The sequence below is a fragment of the Microtus pennsylvanicus genome, chromosome 11 (genome assembly GCF_037038515.1).
Source record: "Microtus pennsylvanicus isolate mMicPen1 chromosome 11, mMicPen1.hap1, whole genome shotgun sequence".
Taxonomy (NCBI): Eukaryota; Metazoa; Chordata; class Mammalia; order Rodentia; family Cricetidae; genus Microtus; species Microtus pennsylvanicus.
In genome coordinates, this window is record NC_134589.1 from 20,417,564 (window position 1) to 20,429,791 (window position 12,228).

General features: G+C 45.2%; 2 non-coding genes across 2 annotated transcripts; one reads left to right on the forward strand and one right to left on the reverse strand.

Moving 5' to 3' along the window:
* Nucleotides 1-5,810: 5,810 nt before the first annotated feature.
* Nucleotides 5,811-6,001, reverse strand: LOC142832095 (U2 spliceosomal RNA). Its single transcript, XR_012907180.1, has one exon. It is a non-coding gene; the product is annotated as a U2 spliceosomal RNA (small nuclear RNA).
* A 3,769-nt stretch (nucleotides 6,002-9,770) lies between these two features.
* On the forward strand, nucleotides 9,771-9,961 carry LOC142832098 (U2 spliceosomal RNA). Its single transcript, XR_012907183.1, has one exon. It is a non-coding gene; the product is annotated as a U2 spliceosomal RNA (small nuclear RNA).
* Nucleotides 9,962-12,228: the final 2,267 nt, after the last annotated feature.

Consider the following 12,228-nt stretch of genomic DNA (forward strand, 5'->3'; position numbering starts at 1 on the left):
CTCTTTTAGGGCAAGGGGCCTGATGTTAAACTGCCATATGTCTGTTGCCGAGATAAACCCAAAGTAACAAAAGTAAGAACCCACATATCAGAGATTTTTAACTTGCAAATACTTGAGACCTATCGGCACTGCTTTTCCAGTGTAGGGATGAAGATTAAAGGCTATAGGGAGAATATTTAAGCACCGTACTCAGGATAAACCCCACATCATGTTAGTCTGTTTGAGAAGTAGTATGTCCCTGCATCTTTAATTGGTTCAGGGCCCTCTAGTGGTGAACACCGATGGTGAAAGCAGTCAAGGAAACGGAAGAGAAAGCACAGGGTGGTGGGTAGCAGAGAAATCTGTCTTCCCATCTAAGAGGGTCCTGCTCAAGACTACGACCCAAGGAGCATGTGGGATGAAGTAGATCCACCTCCAACTTCTCAGTCCCAGCTGGAGGACGTAATACATACATCCCTATGGATTTTACAGATAACCAAAACTACTGAGTGCTCACCCCATTAACAAACCTTTTTTGACAATGCAGATTTCTCATACTTGACACCTTACTGTGGATTTCTTTGTTTATTTGTTTTGTTTTTCAGGAACGGGTTTCTCTGTGTAGCCCTGGATGTCCTAGAATTTACTACGTAGACCAGGCTGGCCTTGAACTCAGAGATCCATCTGCCTCTGCCTCCCAAGTACTGAAATTAAAGGCCTGAACCACCACTGCCAAACTCTGTGGATTTATTATACCACCAATTATTTCTTATTTGTCTCTTTGATTTTTATATTGCATTGTGTATTCATAAAATTTTAAAAGTTTGAGCAAATGAAGTCAGTGCGCTATTAATTTTTTTGTTTTTATTGAGGTTTACATTTTTCCACTCCCCTCCCTTTCTCTCCTCTGTCCTTCTGCCCTCTCCTGTGACCCTCCCATACTCCCAATTTACTCAAGAGATTCATGTCTGTCTGTCTTAGGATGTCCTGGAACTCACTCTGTATACCAGGCTGGCCTCAAACTCACAGAAATCTGCCTGACTCTTCTTCCCTGAGTGCTGGCATTAAAGACGTATGCCACCATTGCCTGGCTGCATTATTAATTTTTAAAAATTTATTAATTAATTTATTTATTTATTATGCATGCACACCAGAATAAGCCATCAGATCTTATTATGACGGTTGTGAGCCACCATGTAGTTTCTGGGAATTGAACTCAGGACCTCTGGAAGAGCAGGAAGTGCTCTTAACCTCTGAGCCATCTCTTCAGCTTGCATTATTAAATTTTTTTAAAGATTTATTTACTTTTATTTGGGCAGTGGTGACATATGCCTTTAATCCAAACACTTGGGAGGTAGAGGCAGGTGGATCTCTGTTAGTTTGAGGCCAGCCTGGTTTGTGGAGTCCTGTCTTTAAAAAAAATATTTATTTTATGTGCATTGGTGTTTTGCCTTCATGGATGTCCATGTGAGGGTGCCAGATCTCCTGGAAGTGGAGCTAAAGACAGTTGTGAGCTTCTCTGTGGGTGCTAGGAATTGAAACTGAGTCCTCTGAAAGAGTAGCCAGTGTTTTTAACAACCGAGCCATATCTCCAGCCTACAATATTAAATTTTTATGTGTCTGTTTATACATCTTTTCCTTCAACCACTAGTTATAAACTCCAAAACGCCTGAGGAACCAATATCTTATTCTTTTCTTATTTCCCTTAACCCAGCACAGATTTTTATATCCAACTGGTTGAGTGAATAAATTAAAAAATTAATAATTAGGACTGGAGAGATAGCCCAGTGCTTGCTCTGAAAGCGTGGGTACCTGAGTTTGAACCCCAACACCCACATAAAAGTTGGCCACAACGTTTTGCATCAGTAGTATAGGCATTCAGTGGTGACAGTTGTATCCCATAGTGCTGTGGGAGCTCCTTTGGCCAATAGCCTTTAAGATGCCAGCCTACTTGGGCGTGGTCTCTTTTTTTTTTTGGAGAAAAGGAAAAGAAAAAGAAAAAAGTTTCTGCCTCCCCCCAGCCTCCCATTTCCTTTCCTCTCCTCCCACCCTTCTCCTTCTTCCCCACCTCTTCTCCCCCTCCCTCTCCAGTCCAAAGAGCAGTCAGGGTTCCCTGCCCTGTGGAAAGTCCAAGGTCCTCCCCCCTCCGTCCATGTGTAGGAAGGTGAACATCCAAACTGGCTAGGCTCCCACAAAGCCAGAACATGTAGTAAGATCAAAACCCCGAGCCATTGTCCTTGGCTTCTCATCAGCCCTCATTGTTCGCCATGTTCAGAGAGTCCGGTTTTTTTTTTTTTTTGGTTTTTTTTTTTTTTTTTTTTTGAGACAGGGTTTCTCTGTGGCTTTGGAGCCTGTCCCGGAACTAGCTCTTGTAGACCAGGCTGGCCTTGAACTCACAGAGATCCTCCTGCCTCTGCCTCCCGAGTGCAGGGATTAAAGGCGTGCACCTCCACCGCCCGGCTCAGAGAGTCTGGTTTCATCCCATGCTTTTTCAGTCACAGTCCTGCTGGCCTTGGTGATCTCCCAGTAGATCAGCCCCACCGTCTCAGTGGGTGGGTGCACCCCTCGTGGTCTTGACTTCCTTGCTCATCTTCTCCCTCCTTCCACTCCTCACTGGGACCTTGGGTGCCCAGTCCAGTGCTCCAGTGTGTGTCTCTGTCTCTATCTCCATCCATCACCAGATGAAGGTTCTATGGTGATATGCAAGATATTCGTCAGTATTGCTATACCATAGGGTCATTTCAGGTTCCCTATCCTCAGCTGCCCAAGGAACACAAAACTCAAGTCCATATGGATTAAAGACCTCAATATCAGTCCGAACACACTGAACCTGATAGAAGAGAAAGTGGGAAGTACCCTACAACAGATGGGCACAGGAGATCGCTTCCCATGTATAACCCCAGCAGCACAGACATTAAGGGCAACATTGAATAAAGGGGACCTACTAAAACTGAGAAGCTTCTGTAAAGCAAAGGACACTGTCACTAAGACAAAAAGGCAACCTACTGACTGGGAGAAGATCTTCACCAACCCCGCAACAGACAAAGGTCTGATCTCCAAAATATATAGAGAACTCAAGAAACTAGACTTTAAAATGCAATTAACCCAATTAAAAAAATGGGGCACTGAACTGAACAGAGAATTCTCAACAGAAGAAGTTCAAATGGCCAAAAGACACTTAAGGTCATGCTCAACCTCCTTAGCAATCAGGGAAATGCAAATCAAAACAACTTTGAGATATCATCTTACACCTGTCAGAATGGCTAAAATCAAAAACACCAATGATAGCCTTTGCTGGAGAGGCTATGGAGGAACGTGGTCTCTTATACTATAAATGTAGCTGTAAAGCTTATGCTCGCTCTCATGTTTCTAGCTCGTGATTACAGCTGCTAGACTCTGTTCCTGTTCCCCATTCATGCAGAGGACTGTGATCTAGGACAGTGATCTGTAAGTCTCCCCTAAATAAAAAAAAAAAAACCTTTATTATATGTAATTCTGAACTAGTGTGGGATTATTTTGTGTCTTCCACCATCATCTGGCAACCAAATGTGGGGAACAGTTCACAGTTTTTGGGATCCGTCCACCAGCTTCGTGGTTCATTGGCCACTGACTCTCCCGCCCGTGGCTCTAGCTGGACACAGACACAACCCTCAAGACACAACAGGCTGCTGCTCAGTGCTCCCCGCTCGCGACCCACACGCTGTCTCCCTACGTGTTACATGCCAGCCCACACACTGCTGCCTGCTATCCCCGAAGTACACACAGTCTGCAATTCGCACTGATGGAAAACTTTGGGTTTATTCTTTCTTCTGACCCCCAACTCTCGGAATCATTTGATTGACTTACTAACTGTTCTTATTTGTTAAACAAAGCGTATTTGTCAGTACCTAAGTAAGCAGCATGTGCTTTTCGCTGCGGCTAGCAACTAACGTAGCTGCAACTGCGACACCTCTTGGCCGATAAAGATTATTACACCTACTCCAGTTTGTTGTGATTGCCTTTCAATTGCACAAGCCTTTAATCCCAGCACGGGGCGGGAGGGGGCGGGGATACATCAAGCAGGAGGGGAATATTTTCGTGGCCTGGACCATGCTGCAAACCCTCTCTAATTTAGGTGTCCCGCAGTGTAAAAATCCTTGCAGGGTTGATATTAGCACTCAATAGGGGACCAGAAGGCCCCCACCCTAGACTTGTAGCTTTGACAAACACAAATCCTTTCTAGTCAAAGAACCAGAAAATCCACAGTGGGACCCGTGGATAAACTGTGAGTGTGCAGCTGGGGTAGAAGGGCGGGCGAGTGGTGCTCTGGCTGTCCAGTGTTTAAAAGTCTTCAGACCAGTAAGCTGAATTTTATTGTCTTGGGTCAGTTTTTTTTTTCTTCTGGAGTCTACTCTGGCAGGAATCAGCAGGAGGTACCTGGGAAGGGGCAAGATGTTAAAGAAAATGGCAGATTGAGGGAAACAGACAGAAAACACAGGGTAGACCGGGAGGACTGAAGGTTAATACCAAACAGCCCGAGTTTATTTCTAAGCCAGCATATATACTAATTACAGGCAAAAGGCAGAACAAAGAGCAGCACAGTCAGCTAACATCCTCCCCGCAGTGTCCTTGGGAGGAACTTCAAACGGAGGCATTATCTCACACAAGAATTCAGCTAGCAAGCAGCTTCTAATCTCTAATGAGGAGTGCCTCCAGCCCAAATCTTAATAGAATAATGTACTCTTTCATCTGGGCAAAAAGATTCTTTCTTATGGGTTAACACAGAAGTTACTCGCAACCTGGAAAAAGCACAGCAGGCAGGCTTGAACTGAAATGGCTTCTTTAAGTCAGAATTGACTGCAGATGGAAACTGAGTCACACGTGGGTTTCAACTCAGGGCAGTAATTCTGCCTCAGGCTCCCAAAACGAAACACAGAGATTACAGCCTGAGCCACCATGACCCACTGAAAAAGCTGTTAATGAGAAACACTCCATCTTTGGAACTGAAGAGATGGTGCAGCTGTTAAGAGCACTGACTGCTCTTCCTCAGGTTCTGAGTTCAATTCCCAGCAACCACATGGTGGCTGACCACCATCTGTAATGAGATCTGAGGCCCTCTTCTGGCCTGCAGGTGTACATGCACGCAGGACACTGAATACATAATAAATTAATTAAAAAAAAAACACTCTAACTTCACAGCCACCCAAAAACCCCGCTTAATTGGATAACATATTTAAATGTTTCCAGCTATTTTTTCTGTATGACAGAAAGTAAAATACCAAAGAGGGCTGAATTTACTTAATTTAATTTTTCGGGATAATATGTCTGCTTATTACAGGGAGCTGGTGACCATATCGGTGACTTGCAGAGACATACTCATTGTATTATCTTTTTAGAAAACTTGTATTTCGTAGTGATTTGGTCTCTTGGTGGGAGTTCCTAACGGCGACAGCAGCTGCCACTGAGAGCAAAGTAACAAGGTAATTCCCAGTGATAAACATTTAAAATACCTTTTTAGTCCCAACACTCAGGAGGCAGAAGCGAGCAGATCTGGTCGACAAATTGAGTTCCAAGACAGTCAGGGCTACACAGAGAAACCCTGTCTCCAAAAGCAAACACGTAATAATAGTAAAATAATAATAATAAACATTTAGTTCCTCTGGACGTGGGGAGAAGGCAAATGCAAGGGGAATATTTAAATCCAACAGAGACCCGACGTATACACTTACGAACACATAAGCGGCTCTTTGTAGCTTTAGACAACAAGGCACAGGACTGAAACTCTTAACCATCTCCAGAAAACAGTAAGATGCGCGTAAAAAGCTCTTTTTAGAACCAGAGCAGATGTCCCCTAGGGGTGCACCGTTCCTGGAGGTACTGCAATACCAGGTCGATGCGTGGAGTGGACGGAGCAAGCTCCTATTCCAACTCCTAGTTCCAAAAATCCATTTAATATATTGTCCTCGGATAGAGGACGTATCAGATATTAAACTGATAAGAACAGATACTACACTTGATCTTAGCCAAAAGGCCGAGAAGCGATATCGGACCTCAGCCCCGGGGACCATGCCGTCCTCTCATTGTCCCGCTTCAACTCGTGGTGACCTTCGAGCAGGGCTCTGTCTCCCTCCTGTGCCCTCCACCTCTCCTGGCATCAACACCGGGCTCTGCCACAAATTTCTTATGCCCCCAGGTTTCACGAGAAACTGAGAGACCCTCGCCTTTCTCCCCCAACAGAAGCGTGGTCGCCGAGAGATTTGCATGCTCCGCCCTGCCGCGCAGGGGCGTGGCCACCGCGAGCCGACTCCACCCCGGAGCTGTCAAGGCATCCCCCGTGTGTGGGGCGACAGGCTGCAGACTTGCTCTTCTGTTGCAAGTGAAGGACCGAACAAAAGGTGACCCGAGGGGCTGCAAAGCGGTTAATAATAATAATAATAACAACAACAACAGCAACCAAAAACCACCGCGGGGCACAGAAGCTTATCAGCTAGCTGAGACCAGAGCCAGAGATGGTGTTTGTTAGGCTGTGGCAAAAGGCCAGTTTCTGAACCCACTTTTTATAGTAGGGGCACCAAGCATTAGCAATGAACAAAGGAATTTTTACGATCTTGTCCTTACCTGTGGGTCAGTCAACAGAGACCCTAAGGAGAGGGTAACTAGGCAGTTATCATGAAATATGTTTTAGAGTAGATTACAGCAAAAGTCACTAATTGCAGGAAAACAGATGTCTTTGGCAATTAGTCAGAAAAGGGACTGCTAGTAATACTAGAAGGTTGATAAATCAGAATATTTGGTTCTTAGGCTGAGAACTTAGAAGATAGCAGAAAGTTCTTCACACTATCTCAAGGTAAAACTCAGATACAGACCGCTATACTTTACAACCTCCGTTACCAGAGCTCATTAGTCAAACCAGGTATTTGTACTGTGGTCACTGTCTCTCCTGGTACCTCCAGGCAGTGTATACTGAAGCCCCACGCCTCCCCTTTGATGGTGCCAGTTTCCCATAACAGAGACAGTGCCTAACCCAGAGGTCACATATCTCTATCTCCTAAAGGTTAACTCAGTTCACACCTGTCGTTTATCAAGGATGGCCAGGACACTACTCTCAATTTGCAGGGAGAAGCTCTGGCCTTGTAAATAGAACAGCCAGTTGTAAAATGAAATGACCTAAGCTGATGGAGGCTTCCCAAGCATCTGAGAAAACAGCTCACTGTGAATCCTTGATCTGCTGAGAAAGCTGCTGACAGTCTGTTCTCATTCTCCTAGACTTATTTTAACTTTTTTTAATTTAACTTTATTATGTTCGTTGATGTGAAGGTGTCAGATCTCGTGGAACTACATTTTCAGACAATTGTGAGCTGCCATGTGGGTACTGGGAATCGAACCCAGGTCCTCTGGAAGAGCAGTCAGTGCTCTTAACCGCTGAGCCATCTCTCCAGCCCCTCTCCTAGACTTATAACTTTATATTTCTTTATTTCTACATTCTTTTTTTAATATTTATTTATTTATTTATTATGTATACAATATTCTGTCTGTGTGTATGCCTGCAGGCCAGAAGAGGGCACCAGACCCCATTACAGACAGTTGTGAGCCACCATGTGGTTGCCGGGAATTGAACTCAGGACCTTTGGAAGAGCAGGCAATGCTCTTAACCGCTGAGCCATCTCTCCAGCCCCTTTTATTTCTACATTCTTATTTTTATAAAATATTCATTTATTTATACAATGTTCTGTCTGTATACCTGCAGGCCAGAAGAGGGCACCAGACCTCATTACAGATGGTTGTGAGCCACCATGTGGTTGCTGGGAATTGAACTCAGGACCTTTGGAAGAGCAGGCAATGCTCTTAACCACTGAGCCATCTCTCCAGCCCCTCTACATTCTTATTTTTAGAATCTACATTTTTATTTTCTTATTCCTGGACTCTTCAGCCCAAGCTTGTAATCCTAGCACTCAGGATCTGAGGCAGGAGGATTTCAAGTTCAAAGCCAGTATGGACTGTAATAGGGCATCAAACCATAGCAGGCCCCCAGACTGACTGCACTATGGCAGTACCATTCAGGCTGTAAACTCAGCACATAGACTGCACTACCTGCCTAAATTAAAAGACCTAATTCACCAAACTCCAAAGTTCTAGAAAAGTCTCTAAATGCACTAACCTTGTTTTTTGAGCTATAGTTCTGCTTCTGGTTAACTGTTCTTGTTAACTGAAGTGTGGCAACCCAGGATATATTTGGTTTTCTGTTTTGTTCTTATTTATTTATTTAGTTAGTTTCTGGTTTTGTTTTTTCAAGACAGGGTTTCTCTGTAGCTTTGGAGCCTGTCCTGGAACTTGTTCTGTAGACCAGGCTGGCCTTGAACTCACATGGATCCACCTGTTCTCTGCCTCCCGAGTGCTGGGATTGAACAGGGTGTGTGTGTGTGTGTGTGTGTGTGTGTGTGTGTTTAAATCTCACCCTGAAAAAGGTTCGGGGCTACTCTGGGGTAGATACACAGTAGATGCCGGCTGGCTGAATAACGACTTTCTATCGTCTTTAAACCCTTGTCTGGGCAGTCTTGTGTGGTGAATGGCCGTAACATGGACTACACGGTGAGTTCCAGAACACCCTGACTCAAAACGAAAAAGGAGGAGGAAGAAAGGAAAGGAAAGGAAAGGAAGGAAGGAAGGAAGGAAGGAAAGAAGGAAGGAAGGAAGAAAAGAACCCAACCACACCACAGAAAAGGTTCTTCCCAACATATGAAGAGCTTTTAGACTCCAGGCGGCGGAGCACATACTGTGGGACCCTCACCCCTTATTCTCAAAGGGGCAAGAAGAAATTTCATAGCAGAATGTTTTCCCAGGAAAATAGTGGCCTTCCCCTCTCCCACCCAGGAGATTCTGAGCACAAGGTCACTTAGCTCAGCCCAGCCAGCCACCTGGTACAGGCTGATAAAGATGGCCTAACTCAAGAACAGTGGCCTTGCTCTAGAAACAAGGAAAAAGCTAACTTAACAGAATGGGAGGGAGCAAAAGTGCTTGTACCTGTGCCAAAGCAGCTTCAAAGATTCTCTTTGTAGTTGTGCCTTTAAAAGCTTACCCCACAGAGGAGATACAACTCCTCTCTCCCTTGTTGTAACGGGGATGGAGATGAAGTTCCAAACATGTTTGTATTATGCTGACTAAACCTTGCTTATTACAGTCTGGGCCTCTCTGGTGGTCTCTCTTTGGGGGTCGTAATCTGGGCACAACAATACCTACAGTCCCAGGACCTAGGAGATCGAGGCAGAAGAATCACAAATTTGAAACCAGTCCTAGGGCTATGTTGAGAAATCCTGCTTACAAATTAATTAGCTACTTAATTGACTAAGTACGTTAAAGTCTGGGCTTTTCTTGTGTGTGCTCTGTGTCCTGTCGTCGAGAAAGGGTGGACACCGGCTTCCGGGAGCTCCCTCGTAAACCGCTTTGCAGCCCCTCGGGTCACCTTTTGCTCAGTCCTTCACTTGCAACAGAAGAGCAAGTCTGCAGCCTGTCGCCCCACACGCGGGGGATGCCTTGACAGCTCCCGGGTGGAGTCGGCTCGCGGTGGCCACGCCCCTGCGCGGCAGGGCGGAGCATGCAAATCTCTCGGCGACCACGCTTCTGTTGGGGGAGAAAGGCGAGGGTCTCTCAGTTTCTCGTGAAACCTGGGGGCATAAGAAATTTGTGGCAGAGCCCGGTGTTGATGCCAGGAGAGGTGGAGGGCACAGGAGGGAGACAGAGCCCTGCTCGAAGGTCACCACGAGTTGAAGCGGGACAATGAGAGGACGGCATGGTCCCCGGGGCTGAGGTCCGATATCGCTTCTCGGCCTTTTGGCTAAGATCAAGTGTAGTATCTGTTCTTATCAGTTTAATATCTGATACGTCCTCTATCCGAGAACAATATATTAAATGGATTTTTGGAACTAGGAGTTGGAATAGGAGCTTGCTCCGTCCACTCCACGCATCGACCTGGTATTGCAGTACCTCCAGGAACGGTGCACCCCCTAGGGGACATCTGCTCTTGTTCTAAAAATAGCTTCTTACGCGCATCTTACTGTTTTCTGGGGATGGTTTGGGTTGTTGTAGTCTTGTCTCTTGTTGTTTAAAGCCACGAAGAGCCGTTTATGCATCTGTATGTGTGTTGTTTCTGGTAGCTTTTGCTGTCGTGGGGTTCAGGTTGAATTTAAATATTCCTTGCATTTGCCTCTTCCCCATGGCCAGAATTAAAGTTGTAGGTTACTGTATTTGTCTTTTTTACGCACTCTTCTTTTCTCGGTCCGCCTTTGCCTATTGAGCTATGGAAATATAGCGATGGAATTGAACATATATATTTTTAAATTATTTTGTGTTTGCTTTTGGAGATCAGGGTTCCTCTGTGGACCCCCGACTGTCTTGGGACACAGTTTGTCCACCAGATCTGAATGCTTCTTCCTCCTGAGTGTTGGGACTAAAAGCATTTTAAGTGTTTAACTTTGAACCGGTGGGGATGGTTAACACCTTTAATCGCAGCATTTGGGAGGCAGAGGCACGATGATGTCTGAGTTAAAGGACAACCCGGTCTAGAGAGAAAAAAGTTTTTTGCACCCAGATAAGTACTGGTGAAGCCAGGAAAGTTAAACACATAGTTTTCCTCTTCCATAAACTTAGTGTGCAGCTGGTCTTCCTGGAATGCTAGGAATGATGTAGTTTTACAGCCTGGTGATACTTTGTTCTATGATGAGACAGGTTCTGCTATAGCTCCCAGAATTTGTATTTTTACTAATCTAAGACCTTTCCCTAAATCTTGAGCACTGTTTTTTAGACCATAAACCCCACACTTTTTATTTTTAAATTATTTTTTTTATGTATGCTGTGTATATGCTGTGTTCTGCTAAGAAGAGAGCACCAGATCTCACTATAAATGGTTGTGAGCCACCATGGGGGTTTTGGGATTTGAACCCGGGCCCTCTAGAAGAGCAGCCAGTGCTCTTAACCTCCAGACCCCATGAGCCCCACTCCTTGTACTTCACAACCGTCTAAGTGACTTCCATGTTATCTTTGGGCCATGCCAATCCTGACGTCCGCAGGCATTATGCTTACCTCACTCAAGCTCCCTAAACCCTAAATCTTGGGCACTATCTCTGAGTCAGCAGTACCCATTCTTGAGAAAGAAGCCAGGTGTACTCTGTAAGGAATCTCAACGTGAACATATCTTAAATTGTTGTGCACTTGAGACTGAGTTAATTTGTTTTTGTATTTTTGGTTTTGTTTTTTTCAAGACAGGGTTTCTCTGTGTTAACAGTCCTGGCTGTCCTGGAACTAGATTTGTAAACCAGGCTGGCCTCGAATTCACTGAGATCCACCTGCCAGTGCCTCTGCTCCCAAGGGCTGTGATTAAAGGCATCTGTCACCACTGTCTGGCAGAGAATGAGTTGTTATCTGAATACTTTTTTTTTCCAGAAATTGTACTGCGCTTAAATATGGCTAAGGTAAAAGGATCTGATCCAGACTCTAGAAGTCCTGGTCCAGCACCAGTTACAATAAAATCGGGATGAGCCGAGTTTCCTTGTTTCTTCATGGATTGGTTTTTTTTTTCCGCTGCCTGCTGTGAAGCCTGCAGGATAATCACCACAGTCTACAGATTGGAGCCCCAGGAGAGCCAGGACTATACAGAGAAACCCTCTTTTGAAAAATAAAACCAAGCCAAACCAATCAAAACCCCTAAACTATGGGTGCTAAAGAGATGGATCAGTGGTTAAGAGTACTTACTACTCTTCCAGAAGACCCGAGTTCAAGTCCCAGCATGCACAGGACAGCTCACAAACACCTGTAATTCCAGTTCTAGAGGATCACTGCTTTTGACTTGAGGGCACCTGCAGTTTCTTCACACACATACAACTGAACAAACAAAAAACTAAACATGCGGCTGGAGAGATGGCTCAGCAGTTAAAAGCACTGGTTGTTCTTCCAGAGGTCCTGAGTTCAATTCCCAGCAACCACATGATGGCCCACAGGCACCTGTAAGGAGATCTGGTGCCCTCTTCTGGCCCGCAGGCATACGTGCAGGCAGAACACTATACATAATAAATAATCTTTAACAACAAAAACTAAACTATCAACAGTTGGACAGAGCAGTGTACATTTGTAATCCCGGCACTTAGAAGGTACTATCAGGAGGATTAAGAGTTCAAGGTCAGCAGGGCGGTGGTGGCGCACGCCTTTAATCCCAGAGGCAGGCGGATCTCTGAGTTTGAGGCCAGCCTGGTCTACAAGAGCTAGTGCCAGGAGAGGCTC